Below are 22,659 nucleotides of genomic sequence, written 5' to 3' on the forward strand. Positions count from 1 at the left end.
CCCTACAGTGAGTGGAGGCCTAGATTGACCGGAGGCCTAGAGTGAGTGGAGGCTTAGAATGAGCCATGCCGTAGAGTGAGTGGAGGCCTAGAGTGAGTAGAGGCTTAGAATGAGCCATGCCCTAGAGTGAGTGAAGGCCTAGATTGAGCGGAGGCCTAGAGTAAAAGGAGGGTTAGAATGAGCCATGCCCTAGAGTGAGTGGAGGCCTAGATTGAGCGGAGGCCTAGAGTGAGTTGATGCTTAGAATGAGCCATGCCATAGAGTGAGCAGAGGCCTAGAGTGAGTGGAGGCTTAGATTGGGCCATGCCGTAGAGTGAGCAGAGGCCTAGAGTGAGTGGAGGCTTAGAATGAGCCATGCCGTAGAGTGAGTGGAGGCCTAGAGTGAGTGGAGGCCTAGATTGAGCGGAGGCCTAGAGTGAGTGGAGGCTTAAAATGAGCCATGCCGTAGAGTGAGCAGAGGCCTAGAGTGAGTGTAGGCTTAGAATGAGCTATGCCGTAGAGTGAGTGGAGGCCTAGAGTGAGTGGAGGCTTAGAATGAGGCATACCCTAGAGTGAGTGGAGGCCTAGATTGAGCGGAGGCCTAGAGTAAGTGGAGGCTTAGAATGAGCCATGCCTTAGAGTGAGTGGAGGCCTAGATTGAGCGGAGGCCTAGAGTGAGTGGAGGCTTAGAATGAGCCATGCCCTAGAGTGAGTGGAGGCCTAGATTGAGCGGAGGCCTAGAGTAAGAGGAGGCTTAGAATGAGCCATGCCCTAGAGTGAGTGGAGGCCTAGATTGAGCGGAGGCCTAGAGTGAGTGGAGGCTTAGAATGAGCCATGCCGTAGAGTGAGCAGAGGCCTAGAGTGAGTGGAGGCTTAGAGTGAGTGGAGGCTTAGATTGGGCCATGCCGTAGAGTGAGCAGAGGTCTGGAGTGAGTGGAGGCTTAGAATGAGCCATGCCCTAGAGTGAGTGGAGGCCTAGAGTGAGTGGAGGCTTAAAATGAGCCATGCCGTAGAGTGAGCAGAGGCCTAGAGTGAGTGTAGGCTTAGAATGAGCTATGCCGTAGAGTGAGTGGAGGCTTAGAATGAGGCATACCCTAGAGTGAGTGGAGGCCTAGATTGAGCATAGGCCTAGAGTAAGTGGAGGCTTAGAATGAGCCATGCCTTAGAGTGAGTGGAGGCCTAGATTGAGCGGAGGCCTAGAGTGAGTGGAGGCTTAGAATGAGGCATACCCTAGAGTGAGTGGAGGCCTAGATTGAGCAGAGGCCTAGAGTAAGTGGAGGCTTAGAATGAGCCATGCCTTAGAGTGAGTGGAGGCCTAGATTGAGCGGAGGCCTAGAGTGAGTGGAGGCTTAGAATGAGCCATGCCTTAGAGTGAGCGGAGGCCTAGATTGAGCGGAGGCCTAGAGTGAGTGGAGGCTTAGAATGAGCCATGCCCTAGAGTGAGTGGAGGCTTAGAGTGCCTGTCCGCCTGTCACACCATTATTAAGACTCCGGCCTGGAGTGAGCCGGAGGCCTAGATTTAGCCATGGCCTAGAGTGAGCAGAGGCCGGAGGCTTAATAATGGTGTGACAGGCGGATTCTACAAAGGAGTGTACCTTGTGCTGGCAGCAACCACATGTGATGACCCCTGTCTGTACTTCGCATTCACCACGGTGCAAAGTTGATGTATTTCCTCAAGGACCAGCGTGGATCAGCTCCAGGCATTACGAAGCAGATATCGTCCTCTCTTGGAAAGCTAAATAAAGTCGTTTTGCAGTGAAACACAGCGTCTATATGACATTGTCAACAACAATACTACAACAATACCATGATCAAAACTTTGAATACTCAACATCAAACTGTCTATATGCTGTGTTTCCCACAGGATTTTGTAAGACTCGTGGGAGCAGATGACGTCACATTAATTAGCATATTTATGGCATTGCGTTTAGCACCTTGGATTTGTTCTACTCTTTGAACATTCACTTACTTTATACAACTGAATGAAAAAAAAGCCTGATTTATAAGAGCGACATTGTCTGATCAAATCTACATACTTCTGAATTAAAGAGTGACTATATGCGATATGTTTGGCTATATTACTTTTTTTGTCTCAAGCAATGCACTGCCTGGGTCAGAGTAACAAACTGTGAACATTAACAGATGCACTATGTTCATGTTTATAAGCCCAAACAGTCAGCGACAGGAGCTTGGATAAGCCGTGTTATACTCATTTACTGACGAATCTGCTGTGGTACAGCCAGCTGAATGCACTTCTTCTCTGCTGCTCACTGCACAGAACAGACGCCGCGAGAGACGACAATGTGCCGGGGAAGTCAGACCTCGTGAGGCAGCACTGGAAAAATCTTCCAACTGAACTGAACCATAGGTTTATCCAAAAAGGTTGCTAAGTTTGTCAGTATGTATGTACCTTTTATGGAAATAAGTTGCTTAAAAGTTCTGAAAGTTGCTAAATATAATGCTAAAGTTGCGTTTGTGTTTTTGAGATGCAGGAGCTAATGGCAGGGGGCGGTTGATATAAGTGGCAGTTAATGTGGATATTGTGGTGGGCCGCCACAAATAAATCAGTGTATGTAAACCACATTATTTGTGTGTTAAAATAACATTTGTGTGGAGAAAATGTAGAGAAATGCTTATATTACTGCACTGGCCATCGGAGCGAACCAACCCCATGACATCATATGTGGTGGTTCTAGAAGATGGCGGCACCCTTGCAACAAAAGCTATAACTAAACATCCTTTTTTATTTAAAATAGTTTGTTTCATATTTTTAATCAAAGTGGAAATCACTTTACTAAATTCTGTTAACTGACTGCTTCAATTCCACGTTAAGCTCGCAGAAAAATACTGTTGTGCATAAATGTAAAAAAAAAAAAGAGGTAATATTCAGATGTATGCTGCATATTTTACGGAGGACAAGGACGGTTTCCTCTTAGAGTAGCCTAAAATGCTGGTGCTGTTTCTATAAAGCAGGGCTTAAAGTTCTCCAGCATCATGCCAGATTTCCGGCGTGCAGCGTTCAATCCTACATAAAAAAAATAAAATAAATAAATAATAAAAAAAAGAATCTTGTTGATTGATATCACCTTTGAGTCCATGCGCTCGCCTACCAATGGTATGAGAGGTGCAACTTTCACTCTCAACCAAACTAACATTAGTAGCCAGTCTTGTTTTGCTTTTATAAACACGAGATGCGCATAATAGTATTCAATTGCAGGGTCGCAGCCCTAATGAATGGAGAAGCGCGACAGAAATCTGTGAGGCGAAATGGTCAAATATATCCATTTAGCGCGCTTTTACATGGAAAAGCTCATTATAAAGCAGCGGAGCTTTGTAAACAGCTCAAGAGTATCCACCGTGAATTTTAATTGCTTAACGTAATCTGGAAAAACCGTGTGCATTATCTCACTAGATTTGTAACGTGAATCATTTATAAACCTTTGCCAACACAGCAGATACATCAACCTATTTCTAAATATGCCATTGTATTGTACATCGCAATTTAAAAATAAATGTTTCTGCACATGGCCAAATATTACATTTTAATGGATTTAAACATCAAGCTTTAAAGTGCAATGTCACCAGGCCGTTGGCGCCCTCTGCAGGTATTTGTTTTAATACATAATGTACCTAAGTTATGTTTATGTTATAATGTTATAGCTCGGCCGAGCTCAGCGCTACTCGCAAACACACACAAACACGCACACTACACTAACACGCAAACCTACCTGAACATTCAAGCACGCCCATTCATCACAGCGCACCAAGGCAGAGACTTTTTCCATTTCATGGTGTTTGATTTGATTTAGCGTGTAGAAGTATTTATATACATTTTTTTTCTTGTAATTGTTTTTTTGTGTGTTGAAGAACGTATGTTTTTATTTTGAATTCAAACCAAGGTGATCTCTTTATACTTTTTATATACTTTTTCATCCTTTCTGTTTCCAGTACCTCCTGTTGAGGAAATATTGCGTGAAACTAAGGGCGCATAATAATTTTTTTTCTATTTATTTATTTTTGATCTCCTTTGTTGGTGTTTTGTGATTTTTCTTACCTTCATTGTTTAAGAAAATATACCTATATAACATGACAATGAACTTGTGAATTATTTTTTTTGTTTCCTTTATAGTTTGGTGAAAATATATAACTGTGAAGGTTAACTTTCTTTGTGTGAGACTCTGATTTATGTTTGTAATCGGTGGCTAATAGAGACATTCCGTGGTAAAAAGCAACAAATAGCATTTGTATTTTGACAAGATTAAGCTTGTCTGGCGCCCGAACTGTGTATAGTTAAGTTAGACGTTTTATTTAAGTTTCTTTGGGCCTGCTACCGTTACATATAGGCGTATTAAATTATGTATTTTAACAGCGTTGTTCAATACAATCTTGTAATTTCTTGGTTTTGATGTTTTATTTGAGCCAATTAGTATTGCCTTATTGTTAGTTTATATATAAATAGTCACACTAAAGCCTGGTTTTCACTTAGGTCTGTTTGTGTTACTAAAAAAAAAAAAAGGATTACTCCGTTGTCAAAATAATCAGTAGATTAATTGATTACCAAAAGAATCATTACATTGTTACAGCCCTAGATTAGTTAAAATATTTCTAAATACAACTGCATTGTTTTACTTTTTGTGATAAAAAGACAAACATTTTAATGAAAACTTCTTAAAAACAGTATTAAAATATAGCTGCAAGCAGCAATAACGGGGCCAAGCACTACAGAAGTAAGCTTCAGACGAACTGCAGGAATGAGTAATTAAAACCGTTTTAAGATTATTTTAGGCAAAATGGCTTGAAAACATTAAACACAACAAATAGTAATAGGATTTATTGGCTTATCACGTGTAACCAATAGGTGGTGCTGTTCCCAAATTAGTTTGGAATGGTCAGTGTGAGGTGACAATGACACATACAATGTTTGGTGCAAAAATGTCAAAGCTTTGCTGAGATACAGCCTCAAATGCATGTTGGCATCCTTCCAGCAAATTCATTGATGCGCTAAATGAGAACCGTTTCGTATATCGACACGAAACCCTGCTCAGTCTGAAGATGATATGATTCAATTTTGGTGAAAATCGGACCAACGGTTGATGAGGAGTTCGAAAAAGTAGGTTTTGACTGAAAGTCAAGATGGCGGACAGGAAGTTTGGCCAAATAAGGAAAACTTGGTATATATGATCTCGGCTTGACCCAAGGAATCTATTAAAACCAGCAACATTTCAATAGCCAGATTTATTCAAAAGTTATTAGCCTTTTTGGAAATTTTGTTATAACTTTTGACCACTAAGTGGCGCTGTTTCGAAATATTTTGAGTACCTTCAAGGGATGGTGTTGTTGGCACATTCTGAGTTTCGTAATATTACACCAATGCATTTGTTTAGTATAGCATTTTATTTCACAAAACTTTATTGAAGTCAATGGGAATTTCATGTTTTGTTTTATTATAGCGCCACCAAGAGACTCAGTCCCACCATTTTTTTAATGTGTCATCAGAATGAGCCCAGACATATGTGTGTCAATTTTGGTGAAAATATCTCAATTCACTTCAGAGTTATAGACATTTATATGAAAAAACACGTAAAAAATGACTGACTCTTGACTTTGATTGAATTTTACTACCCCTTACTATCAATATTTTGGCATTTGGGGATTGGCGTATAGCTATCGACCTATGTTTCCGAACTTCTGACGGTGGTTTCGTCTTGATCAGACAAGCGGTTTCGAAGATATAGCCAAATGTTTTTTAAGTGCTAAATCACAATGCTACACAAATCGTAAGGCGAAACCTAGCATGTTTGGTATCGTAGGACTCGGTAAGGATTCAGGAGTCTAATTCGATGAGTCTCGTGAAAATAAGTCGACCACACCCAAAGTTATAAGCATTTAAAAAAATGATGATCACCCCTAGGTGGCGGTGTTTCAAAACTTCTCACGCTCCTTCAGGACATTGTGTTGATGACCCATACCATGTTTCGTAACAATCCGTTGATGCGTTCTGAAAATACAGCATTTTAGCACAAAATTCAAAATGGCCGACAATCAAAATGGCCGAAATGGTAAAATTGGATATCAGTTGACTCGGCATGTTGCCCTGAATCTAACAAGACCAATTATATGATTTTTGGACAAACTGTTTAGAAGTTATAAGCAAAAAGAGCAGTAGGTGGCGCTGCGCTGAAACGCAGCATGTATCCTCAGGTCATGCTTGTTATGACTTGTACCAAGTTTGGTCTGAATACGATAAATCGTTGCAGAGATACAGCCTTACGACTGTTTTTGTAAGCGCTACGTAAAATTTGTTTGAGCGTTTATCGAAAATGATTTGACGAATCAACAGGAAGAATAATAAATATAGCTGCAAGCAGCAATTACGGGGCCAAGCACTGCAGCGGCAAATTTAGGAGCTAAGCATGGCATGGAGCATCACACAAAGTCCAACAATGAGCAAATAAACCAATTTTAGGATTATTGTAATTGAAATGGCTGAAAAATCATAAATACAACCACTAGTAATAAGATTAAATGGCCTATCACTTTTGACCAACAGGTGGCACTGTAATCAAATAATTTTGGTGTGTTCTGTGTGAGATGACAATAACACACACAAAGTTTGGTGTCAATATGATAAAGCATTGCAAAGATACAACTTGAAGTGTCATTCTGGCATCATGGCTAGAATTCGTCGCTGTGGTATACGAATATAGTTTTGTCTATCGACACAAAATCCATAACATTTTGTCAGCACAGTCTGAAGATCATCTGATTCAAATTTGGTGAAAATCGGACCTATGGTTGATGAGGAGTTTGAAAAAGTAGGTTTTCAACATAAATCAAAATGGCGGACAGGAAGTTCTGCTTAAACTGGCATATTTGGTATCTATGTTGTCGGCATAAGCCAGGGAATATTTTGAATCCAGTTTCATTACAATAGACTAATGCATTAAAAGGTTATTAGCATTTTTATAAGTGTAATTATTCATAGTTAATGAATGGTTCATTACTCTTGACCAATAGGTGGCGCTGTTATCAAATTTATGTGGCATGGTCAAAGTGAGGTGCCGATGACACATACAAAGTTTGGTGCAAATATGTCAAAGCGTTGCTGAGATACAGCCTCAAATGCATTTTGGCACCCTTCCAGCAAATTTGTTGATGCGCTAAATGAGAACCGTTTCGTATATCGACACGAAATCCATCCATTTTGTCAGCATGGTCTGAAGATGATCCACGTCAAATTTGGTGAAAATCGGACTAACGGTCTAGGAGGAGTTCGAAAAAGTAGGTTTTCAACATTGATCAAAATGGCGGACAGGAAGAATGGCCAATTTTTGCATAATTGGAATCGATGCTCTCGGCATGACCCACAGAATATAGAGAGACAATTTTCATTTAAATAGTCTAATTTATTCAAATGTTATTAGCATTTTTGTGATATTTCATTATAACTCTTGACCACAAGGTGGCGCTGCCACCAAACGTTTTGAGTACCTTCAGGGCACGGAGACGAATATTTTTTAAATAATTTTCGTAACGATACGATGCTGCGTAAAAAAAATACAGCATTTTAAAACATAATTCAAAATGGCCGACGCCTAAAATGGCCGACACGGGAAAATTGGATATCATACGACTCGACATGACTCACTGAATCTAAAGAGACCAGTTTTGTGATTTTTGGCCAAACCATTCAGAAGTTATAAGCCAAAATATGCCTTTTTCATATCTCCTGACCACTAGGTGGCGCTGTGTCAAAACACTGCAGGTAGCCTCAGGTCATGGTTACTATAACACACACCAAGTTTGGTCTCAATATGCCAAACCGTTGCCGAGATATAGCCTCAAGTGTATTTTTGCGTGCTTTTCGTCAAATTTGTTCACGTGTCATTCGAGAACGGTTGGATGAATCACCTTGATTTCCATAACTTTTTGCCTGCATGGTCTGAAGATGATCTGAGCCAATTTTCGTGGCAATCGGACTAACCATCTAGGACGAGTTCGAAAAAGTAGGTTTTTCAAAAAATTTAAAATAGCGAAAAAACTAAACCTTGCGATTTTTGAATTTTGGGGTTCATTCGACTTGGCATGAGCCAAGGATTCAGAGGAAAAAAGAATTTCCATTTTCTGGCTTACGGTTCAAAAGTTATTAGCATACAAACATTGAAAGTTTGGACAAGTGGTGGCGCTAGAGAGTAGGAGTTAGAGACTTCAAATTTGCTATAGTTAATGTTGGGACTGTCCTCTATCAGTGTGCCAAATTATACAACTTTCCCGCAATCGGTTCTATGGGCTGCCATAGACTTGCGGCGGAAGAAGAAGAAGAAGAAGAACGCCAACAATTACAATAGGTGCCTACGCACCTAATAAGAACGGGAACAAACACAATAGGGTCCTACACACCTTCGGTGCTTGGCCCCTAAATATTGTCACATTCTAGTGAACCAAGTATCTGTACTTTGTCTCATCTCATTATCTAAGTGTATTGTCACACACCTAGTGTCAATAAGCGATTATATAGCTCATAATTTTCCAAGTGTATGATACAGCTTTCATTCTGCAGGTCAATCATAAATTCATGTAAAAGAAAATCAGTTTGAATAAAGAAAGCAATAACTTTGCCATAGTATCCTTTCAAATGTAAAAGTTGTCGCAGTCATTGCATGCTTTGCATGTGTTGCCCCACCCCCGGAAAAAAGTTCAGACTCAGGATTTTTTTTGCTTTAACCCCTGTATAAAGTGGGGCAATTCTAATTTTGCAAGGACAGTCTAGCGCTTCTGACTCACAGGCTGTAAGTACATTTACATATGTAAAGGATTTGCCACTGATGATTAAAATGTGAGTTTTGAGCACTGTAGAGTAACTGTTAGAGCTTGTTGTTTGTCATTTCTCCGATCACAAATGACGACAGGTTTTTATGTTTATGCAGCATGATATGCGTGATCCAGGGGAAGTTATGGCCTAGTGGTTAGAGAGTTTGACTCCTAATCCTAGGGTTGTGGGTTCAGGTCTCGGGTGGCAATACCATGACTTATGTGCCCTTGAGCAAGGCACCGAACCCCCAACTGCTCCACTGGCACCGCAGCATAAATGGTAAATAAAATCATAGAAGCTCCGGGTGTGTGTTCACAGCTGTGTGTGTGCACTTTGGATGGGTTAAATGCAGAGCACAAATTCTGAGTATGGGTCACCATACTTGGCTGTATGTCACTTTCACTTTTTTTCACAACACGTAAAAAGACAGTATAAGTAAATAAATTTAAATAAATAAATAATTTTTAATCAGTAATTATGTCCCCACTAGATGCAACAAATGCCTCATTTGTAATCCTTTTGAATCTTCTCCTTTTTCCATTTTCCTGAAGCCTGATTTGATCATGTTTGTGTAGCTGCACAAACCACTGGCGCTTTGACCAGCCAGAAAGGGTGGGGCCAACCGCTATACAGGATCAATTACATGGCCTTGGCAGCTGTTCTGGGAATATCGAGATGAGTTTTAGAAACAATTCAACTAGGCTACTCGCTGCTGTTCGCTCACAGACCGCCAAATCTCTGTTCCAGACAACAAAGCTATTGTTCTCTGGCAAGAGGTGCTCTAGAAATAGTGCACCCAGCGAACAGTGAGTCAGGCTTTTTCAGCCTCTATTTCCTTGTTCCAAAGTGAGATGATGGGCACCCATCTAGATCTCAAACATCTAAAGAGATCCCTTATACGCTGGTTGTTCAAGATGATGACGGTCCAAAAAATGACTGCGCATACCGTATTTTTCGGACCTGAGTATAAGTCGCATCAGTCCAAAAATATGTCATGACGAGAAAAATATATAAGTCGCACTGGACTGTAAGTCCCATTTATTTAGAAACCAAGAACCAAGAGAAAACATTTCCGTCTACAGCCACAAGAGGGTGCTCTATGTTTTCAGGGAGAGGCTACAGGAGCACTGAGCAGCATAGAGCGCCCTCTGGGTCTGAGTTCATAGCTGTCTCAGAATGTTTTCTCTTGGTTCATGTCAAATTAATTTAGATAAATAAGTCACACCTGACTATAAGTCACAGGACCAGCCAAACTATTTAAAAAAGTGCAATTTATAGTCTGAAAAATACGGTATTTGCCCCGAGGATTGGTTTTTGACTTTCAGATCCACATAGCCCACGGTCATAGACCGTTCTTGAGATTTGCGTTCCAGGGAGTGGCCTATCAGTATGCAGTCCTTCCGTTTGGACTGTCCCTGGCCATGCGCACTTTGAAAAAGTGCATAGGCAGATGGGAATCCACGTATTGAACTACCTTGACCATTGGCTTATTCTAGCCAGATCAGAATGGGAACTGATTGCACACAACACAACTGCTACTCAGTCATTTAGAGCGCCACGGGTTGGTTATCAATCCACACAAGAGCCAGTTGTTGCCAATATGACGGACCGATTCCTTCTTATACAGGTTGGTTCATCACCTCCTTCTTTGGGTACAAAAGTAACTCCTCTCGCTTAGGGTGGATCGTCGCCAATCTTTGTCCGCAAAGGGGTTAGCCTCTCATCAAAAAACCACAACTTGACCCCAAAGAACTAGTTAATTATAGACCGATCTCGAATCTCCCTTTTCTGTCTAAGATACTAGAAAAGGTAGTATCCTCACAATTATATTCCTTCTTAGAGAAAAATGGTATCTGTGAGGATTTCCAGTCAGGGCTTAGACCGTATCATAGTACTGAGACTGCTCTCCTTAAAGTTACAAATGACCAACACTTATCATATGATCGTGGGTGTATCTCTCTATTAGTTCTATTGTATCTTAGTGCTGCGTTTGACTTGAACACTTTGTTGCCATAAATGGAAGTTCATTAGCATGGTTTAAATCGTACTTATATGATCGCCATCAATTCATAGCAGTGAATGAAGAGTGCAGTATGGAGTACCTCAAGGCTCAGTACTAGGGCCGTTACTCTTCATGCTTTATATGTTACCCTTGGGAGATATCATCAGGAAACATGGTGTTAGCTTTCACTGCTATGCTGATGATATTCAGCTCTATATTTCTTTGTGGCCCGGTAAAACACACCAATTTGAAAAACTAATGGAATGCATAGTTGATATAAAAAACTGGATGACGAGTAATTTCTTACTGTTAAATTGCTGAACTGAACTGCTGAAAAAACAGAGGTGTTAATTTTAGGACCTAAAAACTCCGCTTGTAATAACCTAGAACACTGTCTAAGACTTGATGGTTGCTCTGTCAATTCTTCGTCATCAGTTAGGAACCTAGGTGTGCTATTTGATCGCAATCTTTCCTTAGAAAGCCACGTTTCTAGCATTTGTAAAACTGCATTTTTCCATCTCAAAAATATATCTAAATTACGGCCTATGCTCTCAATGTCAAATGCAGAAATGTTAATCCATGCATTTATGACCTCAAGGTTAGATTATTGTAATGCTTTATTGGGTGGTTGTTCTGCACACTTAGCAAACAAACTACAGCTAGTCCAAAATGCAGCAGGAAGAGTTCTTACTAGAACCAGGAAGTATGACCATATTAGCCCGGTCCTGTCAACACTGCACTGGCTCCCTATCAAGCATCGTATAGATTTAAAAATATTGCTTATTACTTATAAAGCCCTGAATGGTTTAGCACCTCAGTATTTCAGTGAGCTCCTGTTACATTATAATCCTCTACGTCTGCTACGTTCTCAAAACTCAGGCAATTTGATAATACCTAGAATATCAAAATCAACTGCGGGCGGCAGATCCTTTTCCTATTTGGCGCCTAAACTCTGGAATAACCTACCTAACATTGTTCGGGAGGCAGACACACTCTTGCAGTTTAAATCTAGATTTAAGACCCATCTCTTTAACCTGGCTTACACATAACATACTAATATGCTATATCCAAATCTGTTAAAAGATTTTTAGGCTGCATTAATTAATGGTGGGGTGGGGTTGGAACAGTGGATAAGACACATGACTTTGGTGTGAGAGACCCGGGTTTGAATCCACTGTGAGACACCAATGTGAACAGAGATGACATCACTGAAATCAATGATGAACTGCCTTTAACTGTTATTCTGCATTATTGACACACTGTTTTCCTAATGAATGCTGTTCAGTTGCTTTAACACAATGTATTTTGTTTAAAGTGCTATATAAATAAAGATGACTTGACTTGACTTGACTTGATAGATGAGTCACAGGGAAGTTCTCCGCTGAGTTCATAGCTGTCTCACATTTATATAGAATTAAATGCCACCTACCAGCCAATCAGAAATAAGAATATTTTTCTCAGGCTCCTATATTTATGTTCAGAAAGAACATACACATTACCATTAAAGTGAAATTACTGAAGTATTTCCCCTCTCTATGTTTAAGGCTCTGAATATTGTTAGCTTCCTTGTGCATCGCACAAAAACATTATAAAAATGTTTTAATGAAAACAAATGTTTTTACCTGTTTGTTTCTCAGTATCTTCATGTTTCAGACTGAATACTTCTTTAATCTTCACTTCTACTCTCTCTTCTTTAACTGACTCCATCTCTGTTTGTTCCTCAGTATCTTCATGTTTGACTCTGAATGTGTCTTCAATCTTCATGTCCTCAGTCTCCTCTTTAATAAACTCCATCTTTATAACAGTGTGTGTCTCAGTCTCTTCATGTTTGACTCTGAATGTTTCGTCAATCTTCATGTCCTCAGTCTCCTCTTTAATAAACTCCATCTTTGTAATAGTGTCTGTCTCAGTCTCTTCCAGTTTGACTCTGAATGTGTCTTCAATCTTCATGTCTTCAGTCTCCTCTTTAATAAACTCCATGTTTATAATACTGTGTGTCTGTCTCTTCATGTTTGACTCTGAATGTTTTTCCAGTCTTCACTTCTTCTCTCTCCTCTTTAACTGACTCCATCTCTGTTTGTTCCTCAGTATTTTCATGATTGACTCTGAATGTGTCTTCAATCTTCATGTCTTCACTCTGCTCTTTAATAAACTCCATCTTTATAATGGTGTGTCTCAGTTGCTTCAGCAGGAATTTCTCTGCGTTTAAGATCAGAATAATTAACAGTCAGAAAGATAAACCCAATCTAAATCTCTGGGTGTGTCTCAATCAGCTCTAGTTCAGTAGTCAGCACACTAGTAAGGGAGTCAGTCAGAGTGAGAGTTAAGGACCTTAAGTCACATGATTTGCTAATAAACACTTACAAACGAATGCTACAAATTAATATCAGAATGCAAGTCAAAGCAGTTTATATTGAGATAATTTCTAAGGATGGCTGAAGCGAAACAGTCGTTCCGAAGCTTTGCGAGATCCCGAAGCGCAGATGTGTCGAAACACTGATCCGAAGCGTGATTCGAAACACCCATGTCACGTGACTATGACCAAACGAAGCCTCGAAGTGTTTCACTAATTGTTTCATCAGGTGTGGTCCGCCGAATCAGCGTTTGATTGGAACGGTCGGGAACAGACCACACAATCGCACATCTGTATAAAAGTGAAATAAACGCATTTTGACCTCGTGGGTTTTTGTGAGAGGAGTTTGACTTTGAGATTTTTGGTGATATAGTGACATAGTGCGATTTGATTAGTTATAGGCAATTTAGACTTACATTTAAATTTACACAACACATTGACTGAGAGGCTAGAGACAGACAGAGTATACATATAGTGACACATTAATAGATACATAGATATAAATATATATAGAAAGCTAGATTAATAGATAGATACATATATAGATAGATTACAGATACATATATAAATACATATATTATAGATACATATATAGATAGATTACAGATACATATATAAATACATATATTATAGATAGATACATATATAGATACATAGATTATAGATACATATCTAGATACATAGATCGATTCATATATAGATAGATAGATTTGGATAGATAGATAAAATGGAAGCTCCCCAGAAGAGATGCCGTACATCTGTGGTGTGGGAGCATTTCCATTTAGAAACCCCAAATAAAGTGAGATGTGTGTATTGTGATCGGCAGCTAGCCTACTGCAAAAATACATCATCCATGATGCGCCATTTGAGGAGCACTCATCCTGCCATTTTTCAGGGTGCAGAGGATGGCATTCCCCCTGTACCTAGGCCTGCTACTGACACTGCTGGGCCATCTAAGCAAGGTATGCATTGTTTGGGATATAATTATAATTGAAATATAATTACAAACTTTTGGGACACTGTTTATAACGTTTATAAGTTATATAAAGCACTGATTATAAACACTGGAAGGTTTCCAAATAATGAACCAGTAGGCTATACTTTTAATAGATGTGCACTAATTGAAGCTGTATTTTTCCAATGTATTTGTCTGAAAGTATGTTTTGTCTTCTCTTTTAAAAGTCAGACAGAGGGAATTGGATGAGGCTCTTATAAACATGGTGGTGAAGGATCTGCAGCCCTTCACCATCGTGGACGATGAGGGATTCAGGGCATTTGTGAACAAGCTTGATCCAAGCTATGTCCTCCCATCCCAGAAGGTGCTTAAAATAATGGTCAGCGAAAAGTACAACAAAGCCAAGGAGAAGACAATGGAGGACCTACAAAAGGCCGAATTTGTTAGCCTTACAGCTGACATGTGGTCCTCCATTAATATGGATGGATATCTTGGTGTGACTTGCCATTACATAACACCAGAGGCAAAAATGGCAACTGTTGTACTGGGTGTAAGGAGGTTTTACCAAACCCACACAGCCCAGCATCTCATGGAGGCTAAAGCCTTGCTAATGGCTGAGTGGGGAATAACCTCCAAAGTTCAGTGCATGGTGACTGACAATGCATCTAACATGATCCTAAGTGCCCAGCTACTCCACCTTCGCCATGTCCCATGTTTTGCTCATACTTTAAATTTGATTGTGAAATTTAATCAATTTTGTGAGGCAATCAATGAAATACGCCAGAAGGCCAGAAAGATAGTGGGGTTGTTCAGATCCAGCTGCAAAGCAAAGGACAAGCTTGTGGAGATGCAGAGCTTGATGGGAAGACCAACTCTGAAACTGATACAGGAGGTTGAAACGAGATGGAACAGCACATTTGACATGCTACAGCGCTTGTATGACCAACGTGAACCAGTGGCTGCTGCACTTTACAACTTAAACAATGATACTGCTCCCCTGACAAGTATTGATTATGACATTATTCAACAATCATTGTCAATACTGCAACCATTCAAACTCGCAACAACAGAGATGTCAGAGGAAAAGAGAGTGTCTGCTTCAAAGCTTATACCACTGTACAGGATGTTGCAGCACAAGCTTGCACAGAAAAAAGGAAATGCAACGCAGGAATCAACTGTTCAATTAGGTAGGCCACAATGACCATACTACCCATGTGATTGGCCATAAATGTCATATTATTGTCATTATTATAAATATGTGTTTCTCCTGTTTTGGCTCATAGGCTCACATCTGCAAGAAGGTCTGCACTCCAAATGTGGAGGTTATGAGAGTTTTAGAGCCTTGGCACTGGCTACACTGCTGGACCCAAGGTTCAAAAATGTGGCATTTGGAAATGCTGCCAAAGCCCAGGAAGCTGAAAAGCATATCACACTGGAGTGTGCTTCACTGATGCGTTCAAACACAAATCCTGGTGAGCAGTTTCAGTCTGTGTTATGTTATGTAATCTGAATCATGTAATATAATATATCCTTTATATATGCCGTCGGTTTAGGATTTGTTACTAATTGCTGTTTTCATTTTTATTCAGACCCAGAAATGTCAACATCACACCCATCATCATCATCATCACAATCACCATCAACATCAACAACAGTAGAAACACAGGACAGTTTATGGGAACTTTTTGATACTCGCATCCATCAAACCAAGATGATACACAATGCTACAGCTGATGCCACAGTGGAAGTGAAAAAATACATCAACGATGCGTATTTGCCCAGAACTCATGATCCACTAACTTACTGGAAAGAGAGAGCAGTAATCTTTCCTCATTTGTATGTCCTTGCAAAAAAAATATCTTTGTATGCCAGCAACAAGTGTCCCTTGTGAGAGGATTTTTTCAAAGGCTGGAGAAATTATCTGTAAAAAAAGAAGTAGGCTAAGTCCTTCCACAGCAGATAAATTAATATTTTTGAATAAAAATCTCTAAAAAAGTGAGACATTGTGGCTTGATTTCTTTTATTAATATCCATTTTTCATGACCAAAATAACATTATGCACAGTGAGGAGCCTATAGGTTACAAGCTTCACATATTAGAACATTATAATAATAAAAAAACAACACATTTTTTTAATGGCTCGTCAAGGTTGTTTCAGATCAACACCTGCAAGTGACCACTAGGTTTCACCGTTGAGACGGGTGTCGGATTGATTCGAAGCCTCGAAACAATATGGCACATTTGGTTCAACTGTTTCATTGGTTCACGAGGCCTCGATTTTGCCATCACTAATAATTTCACTCCTTTAATTGACAGTGTTTGGTTCAGTCGACTCAGTTGAGTTTGAGCTGTTTTTCTCCTCACTAGTGGCTATATACAATCACCTAAAGGATTATTAGGAACAGCTGTTCAATTTCTCATTAATGCAATTATCTAATCAACCAATCACATGGCAGTTGCTTCAATGCATTTAGGGGTGTGGTCCTGGTCAAGACAAAAAAAAGACGCTACAATTTGCACGAGCTCACCAAAATTGGACAGTTGAAGACAAATGTTGCCTGGTCTGATGAGTCTCTGATGATTTCTGTTGAGACATTCAGATGGTACAGTCAGAATTTGTCATTAAGAGAATGAGAACATGGATCCACCATGCCTTGTTACCACTGTGTAGGCTGGTGATGTAGGCAGTGTTTTCTCTACTTCCTGTTGGCCTTCTGTAGCAAATCGTAGCTCCGTGTAGCTGTTATTTTATTTTTTCTCTAGAATCTTTATCTTACTATCACTCTCTGTTTTTTTAAAAGTGGTAAAATATAACTTAATTCACACCATATTTCTGATATTATCGATCAATCTTATCAGATTAACTTTGATCGTTCACTTTTATTTTATTTCCGTGAGTGCAGTACACCTGCAAAGCGTTAGCACTCATTAGCTTGTCATTAGTGTTTTCATTCGAACCTATCGCTGTTTTCTTTTCTCCTCTCCCTCGCTCCAGTTTTTCACAAGTTCATCAAACAACCGCAGTAAGAATTTTCCTCAAGCACGGTGAGTAATGGCTTCTCCTGCTATTGTTTCTTGCACCTCTTGCCACATGTACAGTTTATCTATCTCTGTCTCTGATGAGGGATTCACATGTGATAAATGCAGGGAAATAGATAGGCTGACAGAGAAGATTTCAGAATTAGAGACACACATCCAAACTTTAATTGAGGACAGTAAGAATGTTAGGGCTCTAGATACGGCTTTGGATGCGTCTAGCTCAGGGATTCCTGTACATTGTTCGGTTCCGGAAAAAGAGCCCCAGCAGCAGGGCAACTGGGTGACGGTGAGGCAGCGTAGTCGTGGGTCAAAACACCGCTCTTCTGTTCCGATCAAAACATTAAACAGGTTCTCCCCACTCAGTGATGCACCCACTGAGAAACCTGATGAAAGTGCTCTAGTTATTGGTGATTCTATTGTACGGAACGTGAATATAGAGACACCAGCCACCATAGTCAAATGTTTACCGGGAGCCAGAGCGCCTGACATCTTGGCAAATTTAAAAGTGCTGGCTAATGCTAAACGTAAATACAGTAAGATTGTTATTCATGCCGGCGCTAATGATGTTCGACTTCGCCAGTCGGAGATCACTAAAAATAACATTAAAGAGGTGTGTGAACTTGCAAGCACGATGTCAGACACTGTAATATGCTCTGGTCCCCTCCCTGCTTACCGTGGTGATGAGATGCATAGCAGATTGTCATCACTCAATGGCTGGATGTCTAAGTGGTGCCCACAGAATAACATAGGTTTCATAGACAATTGGACGAGCTTTTGGGGCAGACCTGACCTGTTTAAAAGAGATGGTCTTCATCCCTCCTGGGGTGGCGCCACTCTTCTCTCTAGAAATATGGCAAATAGTCTTAGAGTTTATACTTGACTAACTGGGGCCCAGGTCAGGAAGCAGACAGACTGGCTAAACCGACCGTCTGCTAGCTGCCTCCCGTCACAGAGGTCAGCTAATTCTCAGCACATAGAGACTTTTTCACCTAGATATCACACTATAGAGACTGTGTCTGTTCCCCGAACTAGAAAATACAAAAAACGTCCAAACCAAGTTAAGATTAACAATTTAATTGAGGTTCAACAAATAAAAAAAAAAAATGCAATACGGATAAACAAATGATAAAGCTTGGCTTATTGAATATCAGATCCCTTTCTACGAAAACATTTTTTGTAAATAATATGATCACTGATCATAATATAGATGTACTCTGTTGGACAGAAACCTGGCTAAAACCTGATGATTACATTATTTTAAATGAGTCCACCCCCCAAGATTACTGTTATAAACATGAGCCGCGTCTAAAAGGCAAAGGTGGAGATGTTGCTTCAATTTATAACAACGTTTTCAGGATTTCTCAGAGGGAAGGCTTCAAGTATAACTCGTTTGAAGTAATGGTACTTCATATAACATTATCCAGAGAAACAAATGTTAATGATAAATCCCCTGTTATGTTTGTACTGGCTACTGTATACAGGCCACCAGGGCACCATACAGACTTTATTAAAGAGTTTGGTGATTTTACATCCGAGTTAGTTCTGGCTGCAGATAAAGTCTTAATAGTTGGTGATTTTAATATCCATATTGATAATGAAAAAGATGCATTGGGATCAGCATTTATAGACATTCTGAACTCTATTGGTGTTAGACAACACGTTTCAGGACCTACTCATTGTCGAAATCATACTCTAGATTTAATACTGTCACATGGAATTGATGTTGATAGTGTTGAAATTATTCAGCCAAGTGATGATATCTCAGATCATTATTTAGTTCTTTGCAAAATTCATATAGCCAAAATTGTAAATTCTACTTCTTGTTACAAGTATGGAAGAACCATCACCTCTAACACAAAAGACTGCTTTTTAAGTTATCTTCCTGATGTATCCAAATTCCTTAGCATATCCAAAACCTCAGAACAACTTGATGATGTAACAGAAACTATGGACTCTCTCTTTTCTAGCACTTTAAATACAGTTGCTCCTTTACGCTTAAGGAAGGTTAAGGAAAACAGTTTGACACCATGGTATAATGAACATACTCGCACCCTAAAGCGAGCAGCCCGAAAAATGGAGCGCAGCTGGAGGAAAACAAAACTAGAGGTATTTCGTATTGCTTGGCGGGAAAGTAACATATCCTACAGAAAAGCATTAAAAACTGCTAGATCTGATTACTTTTCTTCTCTTTTAGAAGAAAACAAACATAACCCCAGGTATTTATTCAATACAGTGGCTAAATTAACGAAAAATAAAGCCTCAACAAGTGTTGACATTTCCCAACATCACAGCAGTAATGACTTTATGAACTACTTTACTTCTAAAATCGATACTATTAGAGATAAAATTGCAACCATTCAGCCGTCAGCTACAGTATCACATCAGACAGTGCACTATAGACCCCCTGAGGAACAGTTCCACTCATTCTCTACTATAGGAGAGGAAGAATTGTATAAACTTGTTAAATCATCTAAACCAACAACATGTATGTTAGACCCTATACCATCTAAGCTCCTAAAAGAGGTGCTTCCAGAAGTTATAGATCCTCTTCTGACTATTATTAATTCCTCATTGTCATTAGGATATGTCCCCAAAACCTTCAAACTGGCTGTTATTAAGCCTCTCATCAAAAAACCATAACTTGACCCCAAAGAACTAGTTAATTATAGACCAATCTCGAATCTCCCTTTTCTGTCCAAGATACTAGAAAAGGTGGTATCCTCACAATTATATTCCTTCTTAGAGAAAAATGGTATATGTGAGGATCTCCCGTCAGGATTTAGACCGAGACTGCTCTCCTTAGAGTTACAAATGATCTGCTCTTATCATCTGATCGTGGGTGTATCTCTCTCTATTAGTTTTATTGGATCTTAGTGCTGCGTTTGACACAATTGACCACAACATTCTTTTGCATAGACTTGAACACTTTGTTGGCATTAATGGAAGTGCATTAGCATGGTTTAAATCGTACTTATATGACCGCCATCAGTTCGTAGCAGTGAATGCAGATGTATCCTATCGATCACAAGTGCAGTATGGAGTACCTCAAGGCTCAGTACTAGGGCCGCTACTCTTCACGCTTTATATGTTACCCTTGGGAGATATCATCAGGAAACATGGTGTTAGCTTTCACTGTTATGCTGATGATACTCAACTCTATATTTCTTCGCAGCCCGGTGAAACACACCAATTTGAAAAACTAATGGATTGCATAGTCGATATAAAAAACTGGATGACGAGTAATTTCTTACTGCTAAATTGCTGAACTGAACTGCTGAAAAAACAGAGGTGTTAATTATAGGACCTAAAAACTCTGCTTGTAATAACCTAGAACACTGTCTAAGACTCGATGGTTGCTCTGTCAATTCTTCGTCATCAGTTAGGAACCTAGGTGTGCTATTTGATCGCAATCTTTCCTTAGAAAGCCACGTTTCTAGCATTTGTAAAACTGCATTTTTCCATCTCAAAAATATATCTAAATTACGGCCTATGCTCTCAATGTCAAATGCAGAAATGTTAATCCATGCTTTTATGACCTCAAGGTTAGATTATTGTAATGCTTTATTGGGTGGTTGTTCTGCACGCTTAGTAAACAAACTACAGCTAGTCCAAAATGCAGCAGCAAGAGTTCTTACTAGAACCAGGAAGTATGACCATATTAGCCCGGTCCTGTCAACACTGCACTGGCTCCCTATCAAGCATCGTATAGATTTTAAAATATTGCTTATTACCTATAAAGCCCTGAATGGTTTAGCACCTCAGTATTTGAATGAGCTCCTTTTACATTATAATCCTCTACGTCCGCTACGTTCTCAAAACTCAGGCAATTTGATAATACCTAGAATATCAAAATTAACTGCGGGCGGCAAATCTTTTTCCTATTTGGCGCCTAAACTCTGGAATAACCTACCTAACATTGTTCGGGAGGCAGACACACTCTTGCAGTTTAAATCTAGATTAAAGACCCATCTCTTTAACCTGGCATACACATAACATACTAATATGCTTTTATTATCCAAATCCGTTAAAGGATTTTTAGGCTGCATTAATTAGGTGAACCGGAAACACTTCCCATAACACCCTATGTACTTGCTACATCATTAGAAGAATGGCATCTACGCTAATATTTGTCTGTTTCTCTCTTGTTCCGAGGTCACCGTGGCCACCAGATCCAGTCTGTGTCCAGATCAGAGGGTCACTGCAGTCACCCGGATCCAGTACGTATCCAGACCAGATGGTGGATCAGCACCTAGAAAGGACCTCTACATCCCTTAAAGACAGCGGAGACCAGGACAACTAGAGCCCCAGATACAGATCCCCTGTAAAGACCTTGTCTCAGAGGAGCACCAGGACAAGACCACAGGAAACAGATGATTCTTCTGCACAATCTGACTTTGCTGCAGCCTGGAATTGAACTACTGGTTTCGTCTGGTCAGAGGAGAACTGGCCCCCCAACTGAGCCTGATTTCTCCCAAGGTTTTTTTTCTCCATTCTGTCACCGATGGAGTTTCGGTTCCTTGCCGCTGTCGCCTCTGGCTTGCTTAGTTGGGGACACTTCATCTACAGCGATATCGTTGACTTGATTGCAAATAAATGCACAGACACTATTTAATTGAACAGAGATGACATAACTGAATTCAATGATGAACTGCCTTTAACAATCATTTTTTCATTATTGACACTGTTTTCCTAATGAATGTTGTTCAGTTGCTTTGACGCAATGTATTTTGTTTAAAGCGCTATATAAATAAAGGTGACTTTGACTTTGGTGGTGGTGGTGTAATGGTGTGGGGGATGTTTTCTTGGCACACTTTAGGCCCCTTAGTGCCAACTGTGCATCGTTTAAATGCCACGGCCTATCTGAGCATTCTTTCTGACCATGTCCTTCCCTTTATGACCACCATGTACCCATCCTCTGATGGCTACTTCCAGCGGGATAATGCACCATGTCACAAAGCTCGAATCATTTCAAATTGGTTTCTTGAACATAACAATGAGTTCACTGTACTAAAATGCCCCCACAGTCACCAGATCTCAACCCAACAGAGCATCTTTGGGATGTGGTGGAACGGGAGCTTCGTGCCCTGGATATGCAACCCACAAATCTCCATCAACTGCAAGATGCTATCCTATCAATATGGGCCAACATTTCTAAAGAATGCTTTCAACACCTTGTTGAATCAATGCCACGTAGAATTAAGGCAGTTCTGAAGGCGAAAGGGGGTCAAACACAGTATTAGTATGGTGTTCCTAATAATCCTTTAGGTGAGTGTACAAGTGCTTTATATTTGTTTATTACACGGCTCTGTGGAATACTTGATTCTGATTGGTCAGTTGTGACATTCTGAGGTATGTTATCCCTGGATAACAACCTGTAAATGTAAATAACACAGGCTCATCTGGGTAACAGCAGTTGGCGCTGTACTCTGGCTTGAACTATTTTCTCTTGGTGGAAGCTGTGTATTTGTTTAGCCAATGAAACAATAAAACTCGATTGAAAATGGTGTAGAATTGTTTAA

At 39.9% G+C, this 22,659-nt stretch overlaps 1 pseudogene; it reads right to left on the reverse strand.

The window, feature by feature from the left end:
• Positions 1-13,007, reverse strand: part of LOC132099229 (gastrula zinc finger protein XlCGF26.1-like) — a 31,450-nt pseudogene extending 18,443 nt beyond the window's left edge.
• Positions 13,008-22,659: the final 9,652 nt, after the last annotated feature.

Source organism: Carassius carassius, chromosome 22, assembly GCF_963082965.1.
Source record: "Carassius carassius chromosome 22, fCarCar2.1, whole genome shotgun sequence".
NCBI classification, from domain to species: Eukaryota; Metazoa; Chordata; class Actinopteri; order Cypriniformes; family Cyprinidae; genus Carassius; species Carassius carassius.